This window comes from Suricata suricatta, chromosome 5 (genome assembly GCF_006229205.1).
Source record: "Suricata suricatta isolate VVHF042 chromosome 5, meerkat_22Aug2017_6uvM2_HiC, whole genome shotgun sequence".
NCBI lineage: Eukaryota > Metazoa > Chordata > Mammalia > Carnivora > Herpestidae > Suricata > Suricata suricatta.
In genome coordinates, this window is record NC_043704.1 from 26,764,969 (window position 1) to 26,792,576 (window position 27,608).

Consider the following 27,608-nt stretch of genomic DNA (forward strand, 5'->3'; position numbering starts at 1 on the left):
ATTAAGTAACTGGGTACTATAGCTTAGCCAAGTTGACCCATAAATTAACCATCACATTGCACTAAAACATTCTTCTCTTGAGATTATTTCCAAAGAAACACTTTTTTGAAAAGTTTACCAGAAACTAAGTTCACAGCTCCATTGTGACAAATGTATCCATAATCCTTTAAATTGACAGTGATACTGCTTTGGGAAATCAGCTCACCAGGATCCTTTCTAGTTCATCTCATGACACATGACAAGGACACAATCCAATATGAGTAGTGACAGAGGGGAGGGGAGGCTCTGTCCTACACTCACAACTCAGGGACCAGGGTCATTCCTGCCCAAGGTCCAGTCCTTATGTGCTTCTCTGTAGTGCTCCCCAATTAGCCAGGGAATAAAAGAAAATTGGACAGGGGACACTCGCCACACCAGTCTATTAATGGTGCCATGATTCCTGCTCCCTCCCAACTCCCCAGACACTCACACTGTTAGACCTGCCTTTAAGGGAGCCCAGAAAATGTAGTCTACCTGGGAATCAGGAATAAGAAGACTATATAAGTGATTGAGAGTACAGACATCTTTATCACAATCGGTATCTTATTTTACAGAGATTTGGGGACACAACTGAAAAACAGAAAGAAGGAATAACTCATCCTGAGAAAACGAGGCACATAAATATTAAGATCAAAACCATGTCTCTCTCTTAAACTCTTTCTCCGCATGGAAGACAAATAGTCAAGGTGGTGGAGTAGAGTTGAAATGTGAGGCAACTTAATGTCAGAAACTGAGTTTTAAGAAGACAGTCACAGAAATCATTCTGTATGTGGGCACTATGACATTAACAATAGAAATACAGTACCAATGATGCCTGCGAAAGCCAGGCCGAAGTCCAGGGATGATGCACAGATCTGGGATGGGTTTATTAGCATGGTGGCCTTGCTCCTCCTATCTACATGTCCATCTCCCTCTCCCCTGTCCTTCTCATTCAACAAGTATCTCCAATTATGTCTCTTCCATGAAACCTTTTTGCTGCAGGTCACACTAATTTCTTTCAATTTGTATCTTATTGCCGCTCTGCTAATATGAAATATTTTGGGTCGTAACAATTCTCTCTTTTGTGTTTTTATGTAATTAGAACAATTACTCAAAGTTCAGGAACATAGTTAGTCTCCTGTATACCTCATGCTCAAGTCAAGGCTGGACCATATAAACGATGAATAAATATTTGTTACTTGACTGGCTTCCATTTCTGGAGTTGTGTAGGAGGGATGTTTCCTGAGAATGCATGGATATTAGTTGGGAATAGGAAATGTGTGAGTTCTCCTCCAGCATACTCTCACAGACAAGACTAGTCAGACTTACTAAGGGATTGAGCATCGCCACTTTAGTAATGTGCTGGAGACATTCTTTTCAATCACATTTACTTTTTCCCCCTCAAACTCTCTTATATAGACTTCATGATGTCCCAAAAAGGTAGATATGGTTTAATTCCCTCAAGACTGAAATGAGGTAAGGCAAAGGCAGTACTCTGGGCAAATGACTGATTTCCAGGTTTTCCCAGATGGAGAGAGCTATTTTCAGGTAGTGTCTTCTGAGTCCAGTTACCCACAACAATAGGTGGAGCACACTTTAACTCTTAAAGAACTTTGTGACAATAAAAGGGTTAATTCAGATAGAACAGATCTGCATTGTACAATAAAAATGATAGTTACTTACTTCATTGAGCAAGGTATCCCCTTATATGGACATGTGGCAAAGGAAAATGAATAAATTCTACAGATCATGAAACACTCAGGTTTCTGAGTTGCTTCCTGTGGCTGGTATCAGCAGAAACATACCCCTACTTTGGTTGGTCCTACTAGTGACCCCAAAGCATCCTAGTCTGTTGGAGTCAAAGAATATTTATCACACACTTTCTATTGTCCATGCTTTTGTCTGTTGAGCCAATGAGACCTATTCTGTGTAGGTTAAAACTTAGAAGCCATTAACATACATCTTTGAATGTTTGAATTAGAACAGACCTCAGAAACAATCCAGTCTAGGGGCGCCTGGGTGGCTCAGTCGGTTAAGCATCCAACTTCGGCTCAGGTCATGATCTCACGGTTCGTGGGTTCGAGCCCCATGTCAGGCTCTGCGCTGACCGCTAGCTCAGAGCCTGTAGCCTGTCTTCAGATCCTGTGACTCCTTCTCTCTCTGACCCTCCCCTGCTCACACTGTCTCTCTCTCTCAAAAATAAAATTTAAAAAAACATTAAAAAATTTTTTTAAATAAAAAAAGAAACAATCCAGTCTAATTATTTTTGGTTTATCCCCAATTCTCTATGTCTACTATTAGACCATCTCTGAAGACACCTGTGCAGCTGTCAAATATAGACTTCAGGATGACTCCCAAAGGGAAGTTTTCCATGACTCATCCACCATTAATAAATACAATACTCCACCTACATTAGTTTCCCCTGATATGCATCCTCTTATAACCTTGTATTTCTCCTTCATGTGTCTCATCCCAAATGCAATTAAATACTTGTACAATTATTTGTAAAAAAAAAAAAAAAAGACACTTATCTCACTTTATCTCACTTATTTTACTGTATGGTTCACTAATAATATGAATATAGTAATATTATACACTGAAAAATAATAGATGTCACAGAGAGAAATCCTAATATTAATTTCCAATATTTTCCTCAAGGTATTTGGTGAAAATGTCTTTACTCAGGGATGATTTAGAAAATCATTTCTATTGGGGTTCAGTCCAGGCCCTATTTCTCTTATCTGTTTATCCAATTTCTGCATCCTTTCTGTTGAAAGCCACACAGTTTGTGGTTTTACAGGCATGCTCCAGAGTATACTTCCTTCTAGCAAAATTGTTATTCTTACTATCTGCTGATGGGATTGCTCAATGTTTCATTTAGACCTGCTTTTAATAGTTATGCTGTGAAGTGGGTGTTTTCCCTGGTATACACTATATTTACAAAATGCCATCTTGTACTTGTTTCTGTTCTGAGTCCTCTGTGTCCCATGGGGAACATCCACACCACAGATCTGCACTATGTCGAGGTGATAGAGAGGGCTTTATTTTGATCACATTGAAGAGGAAGAAAAACTACTAGTGAGAGCAGACTTGAAGACCCACCATGGAAAATAACAGGGATGCCTTGCTACTGCCCCTGAAATAGCAGCAATGTTCAACCTAGAAGTTGCAGTGGAGGAGTATTTAACTCTATCATGCTCAACAGCAAGTGGGCCACATTAGCATGTATTGTACTTTTCAGTATATCTATGGGCAATCTGGAAAATTCTCAGGAAAAATATTTCTGAAATGCATATGAAAATTAGTGGCAAATGCAGAATACCAGATATTTCAGAGGAAACTTTTCTTCTATGCTTGTTGATTTGGTGTTTCTATTTTCTTAGATTTTTCAGCTGAGGTATTTCAGCTGTTTTCTCAGGAGAAAAGAAGCATTTAATATTTTCATAAGTTATCTTCATAATATATAATAAAGAGCATAAGTGTTTGGTCTCAATAAATATGAGTTTACAATACTCAAGTGTGAAGACAACTTGTGGCATCACACTCTGAAGTAAAGAGAATCATGGTACACTCATAACAAATGTGTTTCTCTGCTTACTTATCTCTGGTTAATGGTTTGGCACATCTTCTAACATTAATTCATTTACTGTACAACCCCAACCAGGTCAAAACCACAGAGTTCAATTTGACATAAGTCAGTTATAGCTTCCCTCTGTTTTATGACATGCTAAAACTTTCATCTCAACAAGCCCTCCTACAAATCCATGTCAAGGGTCATAGGTGAAATCAGACAAGATATTTAACACAACTATTTAAAAACAACTCTAAATGCATCCCATGACCTGGGTCAAAAGCACTAATTGCTACAGGAAAGATGACATACCTTAATTGATTTACAAATCTTACAGGCAGCAGTGATAGAGCCTTTCTTATACCACTTACAATATCATGAATTTTCACAAGATATTCTTCACAGGCTTTTGACTAAATGAGTTTAAACTGTCATTTAAATAATCTTTCATGATGAGAATCATGATGTATAATGTGCTGTAACTACAATTCATCATTCAAATATTGAAATTTAGCTCATTTGACAGCACCTAATCAAGATCAATACCACATTTGTCACTGCCTTTATATACACCTTTGTCAAAACCAACAAGTGCAATAGTACATGCACTCAAGCATTTAACAAATGTGTTGTAAAGATTTTGTCTCAGGGTAACTGACTACATTTCATGAATCACTTTGCTTCTAAAAGTCCATTTTAAGTCTCTAACATAAGCATGATGGCCTACATGCTATGGATAACATGAAATGAAAATCAGAGATATGATCCATTGTATTGGTCAGAGTTCTCCAAACAAACAGAACTAGTAGGATATATGTAGATACATAAGGAGATCTATTGGGCACCTGGGTGGTTCAGAGACTCTGACTCTTGATTTCTGCTCAGGTCTGGGATTAAGCACCATGTGGGGCTCTGCACTGAGCTTGGGACCTGCTTGGGATTCTCTCTCTCTTCCTCTGCCCCTCTCCCTCACTCATGCTTGCTCTCGCTCTCTCTCTCTCTCTCAAAACAATAAAATGAATAAATAAATAAATAAATAAATAAATAAATAATAAGATCTATTTAAGGAATTGGCTCTTAAGACTATGGAGGCTGAGAATTCCCAAAATATGCAGTCATCAGGACCCAGGAGGACTAGTGCCATAAATTCCAGCCTGAGCATTAGTAGCCTCCAGACTAGTGAAGAGCCAATGTTTCAGTTCATGTCTGAAGGCAGAAAAAGACCATGGTCCCAGCTTAAAGCAGTCAGGCAAAGAGTTCCCTCTTACTCAGTCTTACTCAGTTTTTGTTGTTGTTGTTGTTGTTGTTGTTCTCCTTAGGTCTTTAATTATTTGGATGGGACTCACCCACATTTTGGAGTCTACTGATTGACATACATGCTAATTTCATTCAGAAACACCCTCCCAGACGCAGCCTGAACAATGTTTGGACATAAGTATGGCACCCCAGTGATCCAGTCAAGCTGACACATCGAATTAACCATTACACTCAGATATACAAAAACCCATTACGTAGGGAATATGACAAACACAATAAGTAGTGTAAGCAATGACAAAATGACATATAATTAAGTGCTAAATTGAATGATAATGCCTGTAATTCCTATAGAATTTCAGAAAGGAAAAAAATCAGAGAATTTCTGATTCACTAACTGTAGAGTGAATATGTTTTCATTTGTCTACAAGCTATTAAGTCCAAAGAATTAAAGAGTAAATAAGGGCTGATTGTTCAACAACAAAAAGAAACAAAAAAAAAATGCCTACAATGACTTAAAAATGAAAACACACACACACACACACACACACAAACACACACACACAAGCACAGACATGAGGAAGAAAAAGAACAGAGTGCTTCAGCATTTTCCTGTATGAATCTTGATAACATTTTATACCTCAGTGTGAAAGATTGCTTTAGCTGAGAGAAAAAGGCTTTTGATGCCACATATTCCCAAAACACCTGCCAGTTTTAAGTGTTTCAGCAAATAAGTCAGCCTGCTGGGAATTTTTGGGTTATAATTTTTATATTCATAGCTTCTCAAAACTTTTTAGAGCTTTTCAGCAGAAGAGGAAAAGCAGGTGATGCCAAGTCACGTGATCTCTGAGAGTATCAGATATTATTCACTGCCTTAGTTTGCTATCCATTACCCACCAGATTCTACTCTTTTACAGCAGTACTTTAACGGAAGAAGTATGAAGAATTATTTCACATTCAGTTATTTCCCCAAGGATTACACAATGAGATGGAAGCAATTTCATTGGCCAACCTTAATAGCAGTTTTTCCTGGGAACTAATAATAATAGAAATCATTATACAGATTTTGACAATATCTCTGTTTCTTAAGGATATGAATCCCAACAGCCTCTAAGTTATTGAAATGTCTACAGCTGGAAACTGATTACCTTCCTTCAGTTTTTTTTATTATATTTGTTATGTTGAAACACAATAGTTGCTTCCTGTTATTATACTTCAGCAATTCTAGATCAGCTTTCCAATCTGACATAACCACAGTTTCTAGCAAGGTTCAATAACATAGCACAGGCTAACTGAATGCTCCCTTTCTGACAACAAGAACAGCAAAGTCTACTCCATTTTTCTCGATTCTGTCAGTACCCTTATGACAATGATTTTCTGAATGGTCATTCCCTTAGCTGAGATCTGAGAGATAGAAACTGTTCTTTCTCTTGAAATTTTCCTATCATTTAAAGCAGCCCCTCTCAACCAAAGAAAAGTAAACATGAGAAAATGGAACTGAGCATCTTTATCTTCCATGACCAATAGTTAGCATGTAAGAGATCCTGGAGTTCCCATGGCCCAAATGAGTTGCCTAGGAGCCTTGGTGTTGAGACATTTGAAGGATTCAGTATCAGGAGAGATAAACCACAGAACCCAGAAAAACCTGGGTTTTCTTCCACAAGTGGAAGATACTATAGACTTCAAGAGGAGAGCCCAGCAGGTAACCCAAGTAGAAAAGGTGAGACAACCTATGCTCTATGGAAATGAGCTGAAGAAATTCAGGCACTGAACAACCTAATCACTCAACAGAGACCAAGAATAGAGAAGGTAGTCCAATGCCAGAAGACTACCTCCACACTACATTAAACAATTCAATATTCTCGCAGAACAAATATGCCACATTGGAGAGAAAGAAGAAAGAGGAAACCTCATAAGAGGTAGGGAGAAAGATTCTTAACAGGGAGATTACACTTTGACCTGATGAGCTATTTTATTCTACCATTCCCCCTAAAGATTAATTACAAAAATTAAATCAATCACAAAGAAACACTTGTTAAACCAGAAGAGCTTGAGTCACCTCTAAGAGGGAATTTAAGTGCTTCCTACCATACTCATGCTCCCACTAGCTGCAGAACTGGAGTATCCAAAGCTAGATAAGATCAATAACAGCATATAAAAGAAGCAGCATATTTTGTACAAATTTGTATTGTAGTATAAATTTCAATTACAAAATGTAGAAATGAATAAGATGTAGTTAATGTCTTCCATGAACTCACACTCTATATAGGGAAAATGCCATAAAAACATAGTGTGATAAATGGAAAAATAAAAATGTATGTATGAGTGCAAAGTTAGCACAAAGGAAAGATTGTTAAAATACATATGCAACCTAAGAGGAGGATAAGAAAAGACTTCCTGGAAAAGAAAGCTAGGTTGGATTTCAGAAGATGAAAAGGAGTTTATCACACATTGGAGAGAGTTTCCTGTAGGTAAATAGAAAATGTTACAGAAGAGTAAAAAAGTTAAGAATGTTAGGTTAGTTTCACTGGATCATAATGGAAAGACTTAATTTTCAGACAGAATTCCATTCACTGGTAACTAATATTATAGTTTTAGAGAATTAAAAACTACTTTTACTTCAAGATGTTAAAATTCTATTTTTAAAAATATTTAATACTGTATTCAGTGTGATGGAGAAAAAAACTATAGTATTGTTCAACCACTAAAAGTTAAAAGTGACATTTCAAAGATAAATTTGTAAGGTTATTGTTCTTGTCCTCAATCCAGAAAATATACTTCAGATGGTTACAAATGTTTATTTCTAAGATGTAAAAAAATGAGATCTGTTTCCACTTTTTCTAGTCTCACAATCTTTTATAATTTCCAGTTTTAAAGAATTATAAGTTTCCATACAGGAAGTGCTTGATGTCACTAATTAAATATTTTATTTTGAAGCATCTTCTCAACAACTATTTAAAATGTTTATCCTAATGATTTCCTGTCCTATTGATAGTACTGAATATTTTTAAAGTCCTTATGTTGTATATTATTTATAATTCTTGCTCAAAGACTATAATGCACTATTTTGTTTAAGTGGTAGTTTATAAAACAGTTATATTTCAAATAGCCTCAAAAGTATTTTTATTGGCTACTTTTTTTCAGGTGGAATCCAAAGATTAAGCTGAAGAATACAATCTTGATTTCATAAGAAAAGAAACACTTTAAAACTATGTCCATCAGTTAGTTAAGCAACCAACTCTTGATTTTGGCTCAGGTCATGATCTCATGGTTAAGAGATCAAGCCCTGCATCGGGCTCTGCACTGACAATGTGGAGCCTGCTTGGGATTCTCTCCCTCCCTCTTTCTTTCTCTTCCTGCTCACACTTTCTCTCTCTTTCAAAATAAATAAACAAACTTACAAAAAATGAAAAAAAAATAAATAAAACTGTGTCCAAAACTGTGGGAGCTGATCTTATAAATACAAGGTATGAACTGAAAGATTCCAGGAAGGACCTCCTGCCCAAGTATATTTCATTTGCTTGCCAGGGCACCAAGGATGCTCTACTGATGAGTCATGGCTTTGAATTTCAAAGACTTCTTGACCATCATTAGTCCTATATTAAGTCACCAGCACCCTGTTAGGGCTAACACTGAGATATTTTCAAAGAATAGCTTCCAAGAGCACTTCCCAGAAAGTGTTTCAAACATGATAAAGGAATTCTATGCTCAGATAAGGTTGAAAAATACTAATCAGTATTTTTCTTAGAGAGTCACAGTATATATTAGTGCATGAAAAGTTCTGAAAAGACCAATAATTAGAAAAAAAATCTTTCTTTTAAAAACTCAGCTATTTCAAAATTCAGTTGACACTAGGACTCTTCTAGCTCCTATGAAATAATAATTGTAGCTGGGAGCAAGACACCAAAGATTAAACAAAAAGGGAGCAACTAAGTTGGAGCCAGAAAGGAGTACTCAGATGGCTAAGAGAACTGAATGGCACCAATGGCAATGAATATGGACTGTTCCCAGGGGAAAAAAAATGAATGTATTCAGCTTTTTTCTGTGGACAGGTCCTACGGATGACCCAGTGCTTCAGATAGACCAAATTTATTTGGTCTGGACAGCTTTTATTTAATTGAGGTGGGTCTTAATAGAATCACCTCTTAAGATGCATTTTAAGGTTATGTCACCATTATCTAAAGACAACACAAGAGACCATTGTAAGAAATCCATTCCTGCACTTACTAGGAGGAGAAAGTCAAGAACATTGTCTACTGTCTCATTCAATGCCCCTTGTATGAAGCACCACATTGAAAATGCTTTTCGGAACTTAGTGCTAAAAGCATTTTGCCTTCCTAGGAACTGAGATACTTCCTTTTGTCCCTGAAAAGAAGTATTAAGTCTTTTTACTTGCTTTGACTACCAGGAAACCCAAAGCTAAATGTCAGCGCAAATAAACAACCATATAGGCCTATAAGGGCTAAATGTCTGGGATCTTCTTCCTGCTCTTATTGATGCCTCCTCAGTCATGACCCTCTATTTCTCATTCCCCACTAGATTATTGTCTGTGCTTATAATAAACCACCACTGGTTTATCCAAAGGCCATTTGAGAACATGAGAGAGAAAGGTGAAGAGATGGAAAGATAAATAAAGACAAACAGAAAGAACTGGCTCTTGTCAGATCTATACAGAACAGAACACCAATACCTTACATGGGATCTGGAATGTTAATGCCTAATTATTTTAATTTTTAAGTGAAAATATCTTCCCAGTTTGTAGTTCCCCCATCAAGATCTCCAGGGATATGTGTTTCTTACTGAAAGATAGGTCTAGGATACTAAGGACAAGTTAAGGCTGCCGGCTCCCACCAGTGCTTGGGTTGAAGGGATTCTATTGTAGGTGGACTAAGGAGTAACCATGGAATGGCAGGGAGGACATACCAGAGACAGGCCAGGGAACCTGACAGGTAACTCCTAACGGGACTCTCTTATGGATCTGCTGAGAGTAAGTTCACCTCTTCCGCTGAAAACAGCCTCATCCACCTGTTTAAGGGAAAGTTAGGATGAGGCATGACAGGAGAGAAGACACACACACACACACACACACACACACACACACACACATACACACACACACAGCTAATGTGTTTGAGTGATGGGGAATGAATTTGGAAAGAAAATGCCATAACATCCATTCAAAACACAGTCTGTATTGAGGAGAAATTGTAGTTTGTGTTCTAAGGGGCCCAAAAATAACGTTAATATATAATTGATTGGTCACATATAGAAATCACATTTAGGTATGGTTCCTGAATAACATTGCCACCTTATTATTCAACAAGAAGCTGAACCACAGGTATTTTAGTGTTATAGTTCAGAAGTTAACCACCACCCTCACTCCTGAGGGACTGGTGGGCAGAGAGAGAATACCAGAATCTATGGCACTGAGCAAGCTACTACAGGAGGATTGATTCTGATTGTGGTTTTCCAAGGACACGATTGTGGCCTGGTCTGTTATATGTAACACCTTGTGGGGCAACTATCCTGAGGAAATTACTGGAGAGGGGGATAGCATTACACTTGTATAATTTTCCCAATGGAAAAGACACTGATTCATTCATCCCAAAAAACACAGAGACTTTTCCATGTCCTGGATTTGGCTGTTGTCTCTTAGCACTTGATATGCCTTTCTTTCTCTCAGGAAACACAAAGACTCTGTGGCTTTTTCCACATCACACTACATGTGTATGCCAAAGTCTCCAGTCGCCCTTAAATCCACTCGGCCCGACATCTCACTTGACCTCTGCTCTTATCACTCCAGTGCTATGGTGGAGGCAAGGCTCCTCCAGGACTACAGTGATCTCTCCATGGTGCTCCTAGGAAAGCAAGATAAAGGCTGTCTCTGCTCTCAGTTTCACCAACAGGGCAGACATTCCTATCCCCAATCCTATTCCATCAAGATCTAAAACTTGAGAGGGAGAGGGTGCCTCAACCGTTTCTTAGAAATTCACACCAGCCACTAACTCTCTTGCTCCCTTTATTCTAAAGCTCCACTCATTACCAAGAATGTAAAACAAAAACAAAAACTCTCCTCTGTATGTCAGAAAGAAACTGGCTTTGAGTCTATTCTCTCCTACACTCCTGTTTATAGATAAATTCTATGTACTATTTCTTTAGGCTTTGACCATTGATGCTAAAAATCCTGCTTTAGAGAGATTCAGGAAAACTTTCTGGCTCAAGAATTAGGCTCTTCATTGGAAACTCAGGCTTTCCATCAAATCTTAGTAAACTGGGTGGATAAAAAGAAAACTTATGTTTTCAAGATCTTTATCACTGTTATGAGTTTCAAATAATCAATTCACTTCTTTTTCTAAGGCTAAATCTGTTCTTTCCTCTTAAATAATGGATGCCACTGCCTGAAATGGTAATGACCATGGAACATTGAAAAAAAAAGTGTGGAAATGGAAAAAAATCTGTTTTTAAAACCTCCAAATGTTACCCTGAGACAAATGAACTATGACTATGTAGTACCTATCTCATACACACAAGCCCTCTTCAAAGTCTGAGGTTTTTTATTCATATATAATTAGCATACAACATAGTGTAAGTTTAAGGTATATGTTGTATAGATTTGATACATTTAAATATCACAATATGATTACCACCCAGCTAACACTTCCATTACATTACACAACTGTCATTTCTTTTCTGTAGTGGGAACAACTAATATCTAGTCTCTTGGCAAATTTGAAGATTATAATATAATACTGTTTCCATAATCACTATCCTGTGCACTAGCATTAGATCTCCTGGGCTTATTTACCTACTAACAGCAAATTTGTACCCTTGAGCAACACCACCTGAACTCCTCCACCTATCAGTCCTTGGTAACCACCATTCTACTTTCTGTTTCTACATGTTCAGTTTTTATATAAACTTTTTATTTTTTTAATGTTTATTTAGTTTTGCGAGAGAGTAACAGACAGACAGAATAAGCAGGGAAGGGACAGAGAGAAAGGGAGACACAGAATTTGAAGCAGGCTCCAGGCTCTGTCAGCTAAGAGCCCAACACGGGGCTCAAACCCAGGAACCACGAGATCATGACCCGAACTGAAGTTGAATGCTTAACCAACTGAGCTACCCAGGTGCCCCAGTGCCCCTATAAACTTTTTACTGAATGTACATCTTGCTGAATTTTTACTATGTGGATACAGCCTTATCACGGCCACAGGTCAGGACGTAAAACATGACAAGTATTCCACCTATACTCCCAAAAGAAACTGACATTATGACTTTTATCACCACCCATTAACTTTGCTAGTTTTTTAATATTTTTAGTAAGTGGAACCATAAACTGTGTTTTCCTGTCTGCTTTTTTCCCCTCAAATGTATGTATGCCAATCATCAGGTGATGGACATTTAGGCTCTTTCCATGATTTGGATATTGTTGACAGTGCTGCTATGAACATTGGGGTACATGTGCCCCTGTGCATAAGCACTTCTGTATCCCTTGGGTAAATCCCTAACAGTGCTATTGCTGGGTCATGGATCGAGAAGCTGTGGTATATATATAAATATACAATGGAGTACTACATGGCAATGAGAAAGAATGAAATATGACCATTTGTAGCAAAGTGGATGGACCTCAAGGGTGTCATGCTAAGCGAAAAAAGTCAGGCAGAGAAGGACAGATAGCATCTGTTTGCACTCACAGGTCTAACAGGAGAACAGGAGAAACCTAATGGAGGACCATGGTGAGGGGAAGAGGGAAAGAGAGTTGGGGAGAGAGAGGGAAGCAAAACCTGAGACTATTGAATACTGAAAACAAACCGAGGGTGGAAGGGGGAAGGGAGGTGGTGGTGATGGAGGAGGGCACTTGTGGGGAAGAGCACTGGGTGGGAAACCAATTTGACAGTAAACTATTAAAAAAAAACAAGGTATGTATGCCAAATTCATTCCACAGTGTTACACAGGGCAGTAGCTGATTCATTGTTATTCATGACTTTGTAGACTTTATTATATAACTATATCACAATTTATCCATTTTACTGCTGAGGGACATTTTGGTTGTTCCCAGTTTAAAGCTATTGTGAACAAACTTGCTGAGGACATTCATATACATATTTTTTTGTTGCACAAATGTATGTAGCTCTGTTGGTGTACAACTAGGAATAGTATTACTAATTCATACGGTTGTGTGCTTAGCTACATAATAGACCTTGCAAAAAAATAAATTCTGAAAGGATTCTACCAATATGAACTCACTAGTAACATTGAGAATTTTAATTGTTCTACATCTTCTTCATCAACACTTAATATTAGCAGTCTTTTTAATTATAACTGTTTCAATGAATATGTAGTAGTACCTTCTTGTGTTAAAATTTGCATTTCTCTAATGACTAAGTTAGCATTTCATGTGCTTCTTTGCCACTTGGAAATACTTTTGTAAAGTGCTTTTAAAGTCATTTGTCATTTTTTATTAGGTTTCTATCTCTGATTTATAAGAATCCTTGGTCAAACACCCATATTGCAATTATCTCCTCTGCTCCTTGACTTGCCTATTTTAATAAGTAAAATTCAATCAATCTACAGAAATATGTTGCATTTCTATACACCAATACTGGAGCAGCAGAAAGAGAAATTAAGAAAACAATCCCATTTACAATGGCACCAAAAATAATATGGTACTAGGAATGAACCTAACCAAAGAGGTAAAAGACCTGTACTCTGAAAACTATAAAGCACTGATGAAAGAAATTAAAGATGACACAAAGAAATGGAAAGACTTTCCATGGTGATGTATTAGAACAAATATTGTTAAAATAACTGTACTACCCAAAGCAATCTACACATTTAATGCAATCACTATCAAAATACCAATAGCATTTTTCACAGAACTAGAACAAATAATCCTAAAATTTGTATGGAACCACAAAAGGTCCCACACAACCAAAGCAACCTTGAAAAAGAAAACCAAACTGGAGGCATCACAATTTCAGATTTCAAGTTACCTTACAAAGCTGTAGTGCTCAAAACAGTATGGGATTGGCACAAAAGTAGATATATATATCAACAGAACGAAAATGGAAATCCATAAATAAACTCATAATTATATGGTCAATTAATCTTTGACAAACCAGGAAAGAATATCCAATAGGAAAAAGATAGGATCTTTAAAAAAAGTTATGCTGGGAACACTGGACAGCAACATGCAAATGAATGAAACTGGACCACTTTCTTACACCATCAGAAAAATAAATTCAAAGTGGATTAAAGAACTATATGTGAGGCCCAAAGCCATAAAAATCCTAGAAGAGAGCACAGGCACTAATATATCTGGCCTCCACTGTACCAACTTTTTTCTAGATAGGTCCCCTGAGATAAAGGGAAAATAAATTATCAGGCCCACATCAAAATGAAAACCTTCTTAACAGCAAAGGAAACAATCAACAAAAATAAAAGGCAACCAACATAATGGGAGAAGGTATTGCAAATGACCTATCTAATTAAGGGTTATTATCCAAAATATATAAATAACTTATACAAATCAGCACCCAATGGGCAGAAGACATGAACTGACATTTTTCCAAAGAAGACATCCATATGGCCGACAGACACATGAAGAGAGGCTTATCATCACTTATCATCAAAGAAATGCAAGTCAAAACTACAATGAGATATCACCTCACATCTGTCAGAATGGCAAAAATAAAAAACACGTGAAACAACAGGAGTTGTCAAGGATGTGAAGAAAGAAGAATCCTCTTGCACTGTTGAGAGGAATGCAAATTGGTGCAGCCACTCTGAAAAACAGTATGCAGTTTCCTCAAAATGTTAAAATAAACTACCCTGCTATCCAGCAATGACACTAGTGGGTATTTACCCAGAGAATACAAGAACATTAATTCAAAGGGATACATGCAGCCCTATATTTATAGCAGCATTATGTACAATATCTAAGATATAGAAACAGCCCAAGTATCTACGGATTGATGAATGGATAAAGATCTGGGGTGTGTGTGTGTGTGTGTGTGTGTGTGTGTGTGTGTGTGTAATGGAATATTATTCAGCTGCAAAAAAGAATAGAATTGCCATTTGCAACAACATGGGTGGAGCTCGAGAGTACAATGCTAAGTGAAATATGTCAGACAAAGAAAATGCATGATTTCCTTAATGTGTGGAATTTAAGAAACCAAACAAATGAGGGGTGCCTGGGTGGCTCAGTTTGTTGAGCATATGACTTTGCCTCACTATTCTTGCTTTCAGGCCCTGCACTGGGCTCTCTGGTGTCTGCTCAAAGCCCACTTCAGGTCCTCTGTCTCCCTCTCTCTCTCTCTGCTCTTCACCTGCTCATGCTTTCTCTCTCCCTCTCTCAAAGATAAACATTAAAAAATAAAAGAAACAAATGAGCAAAGGGGAAAAAAGAGAGAGAGAGAGGGACAGGCCAAGAAACATACTCAACTATAGAGAACAAACTGATGGTTTCCAGAGGGGAGGTGAGTGGCAGGATGAGTGAAATAGGTGATGGGGATTGAGGAGGGCACTTGTTGAGATGAGCACCTGGTGATTAAAATAAAAACTTTAGAAAATTTGAAATTCTTAAATTTAATGCAGTTGAAACTATCAGTCTTTTCCTTTATGGTGCTTCTTATATTCTCTTAAGGAATCTTTGCCTACTACAATGCCACTAAGACATTTTCCTACGTGATATTCTCAAAGCTTTATTATCTTATGTTTCACACTAAGATACAATCCACCTGGAATTGGTATGTGTGTATCATGTATAGTGCTAGTCAAGATTAATTTTTTTCCATATGGATATCTAACTTACCCAGCATCATTTATTTAAGAAACATATTTTTCCCACTGTATTATAATAGGATACTTTCATCCTAAGTCATGTGACCATATACAAATGAGGCTATTTCTGGGCTCCTTATTTCATTCCATTTACTCTCAGTATTACTTTTGTCTTGGTTTCTACCCACTCCCCTCACTTAACTATTTCCTTATTAGGTCTTACCTTAAATATTACTTCCTCAGAGAAGCCTTCTCCAAATTAGCCATAGCCACCATCTTTCAGGCTCCAACAGACTGTTTGTTTCATTTGTATCATATATAATCCTATTAGGCACATTCTCATAGGTCCATTCTATTTAACAAATGAATCCTCTATCCCTAAGCTCCATGAGAAAAAGACTATATCTGTCATGTTCACAGCAGGATTATTCCTGGTTCACAGGAAGTCCTGAGTAATCCAGGTTTGTTTTGTTTTGTTTAACTCAGTAACCAATCAGTCTATTATTTCTTCATTGCCCTTAGCAAGTGTTTCTTCTTCAAATGTTGGTGTCAGCAAAGTTCCTGCCTTAACTTGTTGGCCCTCTCTTTCCCCACTCTCTATCTGAAGGCAATCTTGGGGCACCTGGGTGACTCAATGGGTTAAGTGTCCAATTCTTCATTTCAGCTCAGGTCATGATCTCAGAGTTTTGTGAATTCCAGCCTCGTGTCAGGCTCTGCACTGACTCTACTAGACCCTTGGGATTCATTCTCTCTCTCTCTTTCTCTCTCTCTTACCCCCCCTCCCCCCTTCCCAGCTCACACTCTCTCTGGCTCTTTCAAAATAAATAAATAAACTTTAAAGAATTATTTTTAAAAAGACAATCTCATCTATTCACATGGATTTCACTACTAGCTAGAGGCTATGACTTAAAAATATACTTCTTCCACCCTGATCACAAGCTTCAGATTTTTATACCAAATCGCCTCCTGAGTATTTCTAAGTGGATGTGACACAGATGTTTCAAACTCAACCTGCTCCAAGTGAGCTCACCTTTTTCTAGTCCACTCCTCCTTCTCCTCCTACACTTATATATACCATTTCAATTAATGGTGCCATCAACCACGTAGTTTCCTAAAGCAGAAATCCTGTAGTCATTCTAAACTCCTTTATCTCCATGTACCCACATCTTTTCGTTCACTAATTATTCCTCCCACATGGTTCTGCAATCCTGCCATCCCTACTACTACTATCTAATCAGGTTTCCATTCTTTCTTACCTTGACTACTAAAATAGCCTGCTAATAACTCTCTTTATCCCAATTTTGCCTTCGTTTGAAGCTTCTTTCACATAGCATTCAGAATGACATTAACATTCAATTTGACTGTGGAGATTTCATGCTTAAACCTCTTCCAAGGCTTTCCATAGTTAACACATTTGGCTCTCTATAACTTGAGTCTTGATTTACTTTTTCACTTCTACCTTCTATTTTGCCTTCTACTTATCTCCAACTGCTTTCAATTCCTATTAAAGAATGATGTTTTCTTCATGTTTAACTTTGTTTATGGTATTCCCCATGCCTGGAATGTCACTCAACTCTTATCCTTCCTTCAAGTTTAGATTCTAGAAACATCTCTTACAGGAAGCCCAAACCGCTGGGTTGGACTGAGTTCATTTCTGCTCCCCCACAACCCCATTGCAACTTCATTACCACATAATTTGTAGTCTGTCTCCTCCACTAGACAATAGATACTTGATAGCTAGCTCAATATCATATTTGTCTTTGTGGCCTGGGATATAATAGACAGCCTAGCATATATTAGTTATCTAACAATAGCTATTGCACTGAAATTTTTTAGATCACTTTGAATCTCTGTGACAGAATCCAATATCCATTTTGCCCTTTCTTTCTTGTATCCTGTTGAATTCCAATTTTATTCCAGGTGACAATGTGCCCAGCTCAGTGACTACATTTCCTAACCTCCCTTGCTGAGACAGGAGATCAATAAGATATAAGAATCACTGCTGGCTTTCTGGAAACCACTTCAAAAGAAACTGGCCCAACTGACTCAACACTTTTGTCATTTATTCCTCCTCTCCTTCTCCCTGAAATATGTTCACAATGACTGAAATTCTGAAGACATCATGTGTCCTTGAAGATTCAAAGCCATGCTCTAAAGATAGGACTATGCTTCCCTAATGATTATGAAGCTTTCATTCACGCCTAGCATGGCTTTCTTTTAGACTTTTGTTGCATAAGAGAATATGACACCTACTTTGTTTAGCCTATCTGGTGTCTTTGTGACCAGCAGCTGAAAGCAACAGTAGCTGCTAGCTCTGAATTAAAGTTTCTTCTTAAATGATGCAATTGCAAATTAAAGTTGATCATGAAACATGCTTAATTGGAATCACGTCAGATGCACACACTATTTCTAAATATACTGCCCTACTCAACTTCTTCCAGAAACTGGAAAGCTGAGTAACTTTTCATAGGACAGTGAGCCATTTTGTTTTTCTAGTTGTTATTTAACTCATGACTTGTCACTTTACTAGAGTTGGAATTTCTGAGATAATTACTTGAGTAACGTGTTTAGTGTTCTTATGCACAGCAAGTAACTATCATGGGCACTTCTCAGTGCCTAATTAAGATATATGGACAAAGTAATTAAAGTTCTTTCAAGGATTTACAACCAAGAGAGCATTAATAAAACATTATTTATATGCTCTAATTTGTATGCATCTATATGTATGCACAGATATAAATATACAGATATCAAACATAAATTATTGAGTTAGTCTCCCCATTTTAAAGCATAAAATAAAACAATGAAAACACACACACACACATGCGCGCGCGCGCACACACACACACACACACACACACACATACGAATATACTGGATTCTGAGTCTCTGAATTAACAGGTATCATATCCTGTGTTTCTAACTACTTACTCACTCTCTTGTTCCTTCCTCAGGGCTACCACAGGACATTTTCACACTACATCAACTCAGTTTAAACTCTCTTCAGCTGAAACTTAGACACATGCTTTGTGGCCTCTTCTCCAGGCATTTAAGGCTAACTTTTCAACAATCATATGTGCCCATTTTCTGAGTGGCTCTGGATAGCTTAGGATCTATTCTACCAGCTGCTTCTGTATCACTCTCTTGAGCTCCTCCCTCCTAGTGGATGGTCATTCACTGTGTGTGATGATTTCTCCTAACACTCATTCCTTTCTGAGCCATTTAATATCCATGTGAGACAAAGCCTTGATCCAGAGGAAAAAACATTTTGTCTTGTTTTGTTTTAAGAATAAACAATAAGCTATGAGATCAGAGATATTCAGACTCAATGTCATATCTTCATCCTGGTGCTTTACATTTAATAAGTGCTTATTATTAATAATAAGCAGTAGTCCAATATTCATCCATTCATTTGGCTTCCTAAATATTAAGAATCTGCTATGTACCTAGCACTGTGGTAGGCCATGGATACTACAGTAAGCAAAAACAGGTGTGGTACCTACCTAATTGTACAGAAGATAGGCATTAAGCAAATTATCACAAAATGAGTTTATGACTGCAAACTAAGACTAGTGCTAGAAGGAAAGAAACATGGTTCCATGAGTGTGCTAATCACAGGTCCGCTTGTTTCAGACCAATCATCCTACTGAGTAAACTAGAAAAATGAAATTTAAAAAATCTGTTTGAATGTATCATGCAGCCACAAAGACTATATAAGGACTTGGGGAGCTAAAATCCAACAAAGGAGGGAGGTGCAGAGTAGTGAACCTGAGAGAGTGGCTTTTCCTCTCATGACATCAGCTAATTCATGAGCAGAGTTTCCTAGACTCATGGAAAGGGGTAGCAAAAATTGTAGTTTAGGGCCCGTAAGGAAAGGAAACCCTTGAAAAACTCCAAGGCATTCAGTTGAGAAAGGAAAGCATTCATGCTCTCCCTTCTCCATGACATTCATGGAGTGCCTCCAACAAGTACTCCAGACAGTCATGGCTCTTCAACCAGTGGTGACTTCAAAGTTCAGTCCTAATGTATCTGAGCTACAGATTCGTCTGATAAAGGGTTGCTTGAGGCTTTTATTAAGTTAGTTTATACGAATGAACATGATAGTACTAGTAGAGCATCCAGAAGATTAGTTTTACCCAGCTTGTCTCTGTACCGATCAGGTAGTGAAACCTTCAATAGGACTCACCAGCCAGTGACCATTACTTTCTTTACACCCATTTACCCAGTGGCCTGAGGAAACTTAAATGGTCAAGAGGCAGTGTAAGCTTCAGATTTAATGAAAGCTGTATCCTGGGTAGAAACATTCTACTAGTTAATACTGAAACATTCAAAATAAATCCAAAAGAACAGGAATAGGAGGTAAAAATTTGCCAGTGGATTATTAGGTACAATTGGGAAAAGCCCCATTCTCACTTCCATCCTACTATCTCCAAACCATATTTTCAATCTACAGGAGATATAATACTACATATTGGTCTTTGGCTTAAGAGATATTATTATAAGACAGTCTTCTACTCATAAGGTGATGTACCTCAGCTGTATTGTATTTGAGACTGCAGTTAAACCACAGCTGTTTCTAGGCCTTGGGGTGCCTTAGACTACATGGTCACCATTTTTCCCACTTCTTTCAACTGTAAAATAAACTTTCCTGGTCAGAGGAAGTTTATATGGAATATCATAATAGTGTATGAAATACTCAGAGCATGAATAGTGATATGAAAAGAAGAAAAATTGGGCAGAAAGGCATATTAAAATCCCCTCCACGATAGAAGAAGTCTAACTGGCCTTCCCAGAATATGGTACTACACTGAAGTTTAGGGTTGGTACCTTTGCTCGAAAGCACAGCCAAAGTCTGATTTTTGAAGCAAAGTCCGTATTTTAATGCCTGTCAACATTACTACTTTGATCAAGTACTAAGAAGGCTTGGGAAAGAGGTAAAGCAGCATAAATGGAGAGAGTCACCTTGTCCACTTGATAATTAAAAGCTTCATTTACCATGGCCTTTTGTTAGTCATTTACATATGGATACATTTAGTCACATTTTAGAATCCCATTCAGAGAGATTCATCCATAGATGTCTTCCCCCAATTCTTTGTGATCAGTCTTACAATTCTATTTCTTTTAGGTCCCTGGCAATCTGATTATACCATTAGCTACAGCCCATTGATCAGTATAGATACCTCAGGCTTTGTACTAACAAAGTGGATAATAATATATATTGTTTATATTCAAGTCCACTGGGAGAATTTCCTTTCTTCACCATCTTACAAGGCCATTTCTAAGGGAGGAAATAATGTCACAGCATTGTATTCCTGGTTGGCACAAATGTGTGCAGAACCTTTTTAACCAGATTCAAATGTTTTCCTCTTCAATCAACTGATCTGATGTAATGACCCCATGAGAGTGAAGTGCAATGCAGCAAGAAGGGGCAAGGTGACAATTAACAAAACTACTTACGCAACTCATTTCTGCCTTTACAACTGGATGGACCCAATCCTGAATATCTCCCTTCCACTTGCTGATGGAGGCCTTTGGAACATGTCTAAAATCAATGTTGGATTCTAATCCTTCACTACTTACTGTGTAATCCTCTGTTCTTCATCTAATTGGTAAAAGAACAATCCAAACTGGTTTGACTTTGTATTTCTGACCTCATTCCCTACTATAATGGCCTTGGCTCACTCCACTCCAGCTTTTCTCTTCCTCCATCAAACCAGTCAGGTCCACAGCCTTTGCCCTTCCTATTCTTTCTGCTTGGAATATTCTTACCCTGGAAATGCACAAGACTACTTCAATGCCATCGCTCAAAAATTACATTCTCAGTGACACCTTCCATGGCAACACTTTTTTTAACTAAACCCTTACACACCCTGGCAATACTAACTTATCCTGACTTATTTTTCTCTTTACACAGATCACCTTGTAATATACCATATATTTCCATTTATTTGCTTATTCTCTCTCTTCCTCCACTGGAATATAAGCTATACGAGGGAATTTTCATGGCCTAGGTTTTACCACTGTATCTCCAGTACCTAGAATACTGTGTGAACATACTGAGTATTCAATACATACTTTAATGAATAAATGAGTGAATGAATCATTCCCCTCAAAGTCCTCCCTAATTTTAAATTTTGAGAATTTTCTAAGGAATCAAAAACAAGTTGTATTGTTAAATGAGTAATATGTCTGATTTTATTCCCTTGTATTATCAGAAAAAAACTATCTTCTCCTCCTTTTTTCCCTATGTTCTTCCAATCTATGTATATTATGAAAATTTTTAGTGAGGAAAAAACAGTTCAGCTTGCTTTTCTTTCCCAACAACTGCTAGTTTTTAGACTAATAGTGCCACTGGTTGCTTCTGATTCAAACACAGTATGAGGCTTTGTTTCTTAGATAAGTCAACTGAGCAAGAAAACAATTAGAATTACTCCCAGCTTGAAGAGGTACATCGAATCCAGAATTTCCATAAGTGTCCCCAGCATGCTAAAATCAGCCTGATAAAAAATCATTGGTTCCCTTTTGGCCTTACTTACTAGACACACATGCACAACACACATGCCTATGTGTACGCATGTGCGCGCACACACACACACACACACACACACACACACACAATTCTGATACAAAGCTTTGCAATCTGCTATGGGAATTCTTGTATTTTACTGATTTGCTTTTAAATTGGTTCCCAGAGCATGCTACAATCTGACAACAGTTGAAAACTGGAGACAAAGAGAGCAGTAAGGGTGGGACAGAAGAATTGGCTTCCCCTCGCCAGGTATATCTCTTAAATGGGTCTACTAAACGTCTTACTAAAGGTGTTCAAGCAAAGGCAAAAGAGTACCATCAGAGAATGAAGGATGGCTGCTTTACTTAGCAACAAAACTTGTAGGGACTTGAAGCTCCTCCCATATAACAAAATCTCCATTCTTACCATCCTACTTCTTCCTGATCATACCTTCCTATCAGACTTCATAGCAGGCACATGACAAGGCTGTAAATTCAACTGATACCAAATTTAAGCTGTGGACACAATGTTTGTGTGTCTTTTGAATCTCTCAACCCAGTGGCTACAAGAAATGTGATGTTCTTTTTGCAGACTCAAAAATATCATTGATTTTCAATCCATGGCTTATGCAAAAATTTACACAATTTGTGTTAGTAAATCTATTTAAGCTTTGTGGAAATGATAACAGTAAATAGTATACTCTATAGGTCTTACATAGCTCTACTGGCCTCTAACAGAAACTAATTGGTCACCCAAAGACTTCTTTCAATGAGCACTATAATCTAGGGTGAATCGCTTAAATGACTGTGTTTACCATACCATGCATACCATAGTATGCCAGAGACATACTACTTACTAGCAAGAGTTTCCACTACCTTTCACCACCTTAACTATTGCCACAAATATGCTGCATAACAAAACTAGATGGTTTAATATAACCACTTATTCTTGGTCTTGTAATCTCAGGTTGGTTAACAATGATTGATCCAGCGTGGGTTCAACTGGGTAGTCAAGTTGTTCTACACACTTCTCACCCTCCTTGGACCACCAGGCCAGCTAGGGCATATTTTTTTTCATACGAATGGCAGAAATTCAAGAGAGCAGGCAACCATTATACAAACACATCTCAGATCTTCATGCACAACACATCCACAATATCCCACCAGCCAAAGCAAGTCACATGGCCAAGTGCAACATCAATAAGGCAGGGTAGAATATTCTATCTATCCACAGTGGGATAATATTTATTGAATAATATCCATCCACAGTGGGAGAATATTTATTGAACAATAATCCAATTTATCATAATCCCTAACAAATTCAGATAAGCAATCCCAGGTCCCTTCCTAAATTGAATGTCCATGCCCACACAAAGTTCTCATTTAAATTTGTGTATCAAGAAGATTCTTAGTTGCAAGCAACAGAAACCAACTCTGGCATAAAACGAGAATATTGAAAAAACACGGAATTGTTGATATGTACAATAGAAGGACTAAAGAATGAGGCTCAGTGGTTCTGAGATCAGTACCAATGCATTAATCACAGCACAGCACAGATGTGATCCTATATGAACACAAAGCTGCCCATTGCCTCTAAAGTCTAGGTCAATTTATTAAATACATGTTGACTTGTAATATTTGGGTCAAATAATATATATTATGAAAATTAACTTAACCTGGTTGTATTTTTTAACCTTTTTAAAAATTAAACTACTAGAAGGGGTTTTTTAAATTAATTATTTATTTAAGTAACCTCTCCACCCAATGTGGGGCTCCAATTCACAACCCCAAGATCAAGAGTTGTATGCTCTACCAACTGAACCAGTCAGGCGCCCTAGACTACTAGTAAGTTTTGAATGACATATATGGCTCACATTTCTAAAGGACAGCTCTACTTTTATACTATCTTCTCTTAGAACACTGGATGCCAGTAATTGCTGCTGGCACCACCACAAATAGAATTTCCAGAAACAAAAAGCTGCTAAAATAGTCAACACCATTTGAGAAGAGCTTTCCCTGTCTTCTTTACATGCCAAACAATCTGGAGAAAGATCCATCTGCTTAGCCAAACTGGGGTCACATGTTTATGCCCTAGCTTCAAAGTGAATATATGGTGTTTTAACCCCTACAGAAAGAGATAAACTCTTACCTACAACACTTACAAAGTAAATTTCCCCAAATATAGAGATTTTAACATTGAGTACTCAAAAGTCGGTGAAAAATCCAGTTTTTTACTCAGTATATCTCTTTGGAGAAATATAATGCTAAGAAATAGAAAAATAGGGGCACATATTTCTTTACAAAGATTCTTATCTTAGCTGGGTTTCCCCAGAAGCAGACACAAAAATAAATAGTTCATTTCTGAAATGAGACAGAAGCATCAGTAGGGAGTTAAGGAAGTAAGACAAGGCAAGGAGGGAAATCAATTCAAGGGTGCCTAATGAGACCATCGACTGGGGTACAGTCCCCCTGGGGCCTCTTGGACACTGTTAGAACACACCTCAGTGTAGTGCCATCTGAAGGAGGAGGATGGTAGGTGAGGGTTGGTCCTGGGAATGTTAACTCCTTGGCACTGCCAGCCTGTGGTAGCAAGTATATACCTGCATCCAGAGGTTAGCCCTTGGGCTGAAAAAGACAAACGGCACTAACATGTATGAGAAAAGTGAGATATAAAAGACATATAAAGAGAATATGAATGAGACACTGATGGTAGAAACAACCTACGTGTTGTTATTAAAAATGATTGTCTTAGTCTGCTTGGACTGCCATAACAAAATACCACAGACTGGGTGGCTTAAATTACAGACATTTGTTTCTCACAGTTCTGGTGGCCAGGAAGCCCATTATCAAGGTGTTGAAAGATTCAGTTCTTGGTCAGGGACCACTTCCTGGTGTGCAGATGGCTGTCTTCTCACTGTGTCCTCACGTGGTGGGGAGAGAAAGCCAGCATTATCTGGCCTCCTTTCCTCTCCTTGAGGACACTAATTCCATCATGGGGCCCCACCTTCATGACTTCAATCTAACAACTTCCCAAAGGCCCACCTCCAAAGTGTAAGGACTTCAACATATGAATTTTGAAGGGACACAAACATTCAATCCATATCAATGATGTTTTTGAAATTTTTAATAATCCCTTCCATACATATTTATTGAACAGAATACCTAGTATGTGCAAAGCACTACTCAAGGAGCTATAAATTGCTGAATGAAATAGACAAAAATCCCTTCCCTTGTGAAATTTACATTCTAGAATGTAAATGTCTAGAAATGTCTATTTCTAGAATGGGAAATATAAATAAATATTGAAAAATCAAGAAATTTTTTTGTATGTTAGAAGATGATGAATCTACAGTGAAAAATAATGCCTTGGATGGTGATAGGTGTGCCAAGAGTGGGCAATCGGGGTTTCAGATTAGAACAGGGTGGTCAGGGAAGGCCTCATAGAGAAGATAACATTTGGACAAAGATGAGGTGAGGGAGTAAACCATGCCAATACCAGCGGAAGGAGCATTTTGCATATAAAGGAAATAAACTACTACAACGTAGGCTTTAGGTTAGGGGTATGAGGTGAAAAGGAAAATCAGGAGTTCAATGATAGACGTTAATGGACAATAAATTCCATGTGGATCTGGAATTCAAAGGTAAGCTGTATCTAGACTGCAAACCTAAGTTTGTGAGTCTTCAGCATATATACAATATCTAAAACCATTGATTGGATGAGATCAATGGAATGAGTGTCAATAGAAAAGAATTCCAAATCACTTTGGAAAATAGTCTGGCAATTCCTCAAGAGGTTAAACCCAGAGTTACCCTATGATCCAGCAAATCCACTCCTAGGTATATATATCCAAGAGAAATAAAAACATGCCCATGCAAAACCTTGTACATTAATGTTCATAGCAGGAGAATTAGTAATAGTCAAAAGGTGCTCACAACCCAAATGACTATCAAGTGATGAATGGGTAAATAAAGCGGGTAAGTGTCCATATAATGGAATATTATTTGGAAATTAAAAGAAATGTGGTACTGATACATACTGTGATGTGATAAACCTTGAAAACATTATTTAAATTTAAAGAAGCCAGTCACAAAGGACCACATATTGTATGATTACACTTACATGAAATGTGCAGAATAAGCAAATCTACAGACACAGAAAGTACCTAAGGCTGGGGCAGGGCAGGGGGCAGGAGAGGAGGGCTGGGTGGAAAGTGCATGGTTTTTTTATGAGGGTGATAATAGTCTTCTAAAATTTATTTGGTAATGGTTTCACAACTCTAAATATACTAAAAGCCATTGAACAGTACACTTCAAATGGTTTTGTATGCTATATGAATTACACCTCAATAGTCTTGTAGGAATAATGTTGAAGAAAGACAGGAAGGAAGGAAGGAGAAAGGGAGGGAGGGATGGATCAAAGAAGGAAGTTAGGGGAAGGAAGAAAGGCAGGCAAGAAGGAGGAGAGGAGTTGTAAGATTTGAGTTCTGGACTCATTGGATATTTTAGACTTTGTGATACTTTTTAGACATCTAAAAGGAAAATCTGAGTAGGAGTTTGGCAATGCAAATTTGGAGATGAGAAACAAGGTCTGGGCCTAGAAGTGATTTGAGGGGCACCCGGGTGGCTCAGTCGGTTAAGCATCCCACTTTGGCTCAGGTCATGATCTAATGGCTGTGAGTTCGTGCCCCATGTTGGAATTGTGCTGACAGCTCAGAGCCTGGAAACTGCTTCAGATTCTGTGTCTCCCTCTCTCTCTGCCCCTCCCCTGCTCACTCTCACTCTCTCTTTCTCTCTTTCTCTCTCTCTCTCTTTCTCTCTCTCTCTCTCTCAAAAATAAATAAAAATCAAAAAAAAATTTTTTTAAAGAAGGGATTTGAGATTGAGTCTGGAGTATGCCAGTGTTCTGAGGTTGGGATATATAAGGGGCCCAGAGACAGAGGAAAGGAGTCTGAAAAGGAAGGGCCAATAAAGAACCCAGTGTCCCAAAAGTCAAGGGAAGAAAATATTTGAGGAAAGAGTAGTCAGCTCTGTCAAATGCTGCCAATAGCTCAAGTAAGATGAAAACTAAGATCAAGCATTGGTTTTAGCTGTGTGGAAGTCAATGGCAATTGCTTTGTAGAATCCAGGAGAATGAATGCCTGGCTAGAAGTGGGAGACAAGTAAATTGCAGATATCAAGTAGCAATAGCTATAACTATTGTGATTTTCACAATAGGAGAGAAATGATCCAGTAACTGAAGGCAGATAAAGAGTCTGGAAAATGTTTCTCCCTGCGATAAGAGAAATAGCATTTGTATAACCTCATGAAAATGAGCAAGCAACAAAGAAAACATGATGGTACAAAAGAGAGAAGCCAACTGCTGATGAGATATCGTTGGACACATGGGAGGGGATAGAAACTGGTGAGTGAGTGGAGGGGACTGGCTTTAACTAGGTCTGTGGAAAGTTCACCCATAATAATGAAAATCAGAATATGT

General features: G+C 37.8%; 1 long non-coding RNA gene across 11 annotated transcripts in view; it reads right to left on the reverse strand.

Moving 5' to 3' along the window:
* LOC115291598 overlaps positions 1-27,608 on the reverse strand; it is a 147,183-nt gene that overhangs the window by 93,595 nt on the left and 25,980 nt on the right. For 3 of the 11 annotated variants that reach the window (XR_003908555.1, XR_003908554.1, XR_003908553.1), the window contains one exon: positions 9,767-9,868. The exons of the other annotated variants lie outside the window; for them this stretch is intronic. This is a non-coding gene — a long non-coding RNA (uncharacterized LOC115291598). The remainder of the gene's footprint in view (positions 1-9,766; positions 9,869-27,608) is intronic. 11 annotated transcript variants of the gene reach the window in all.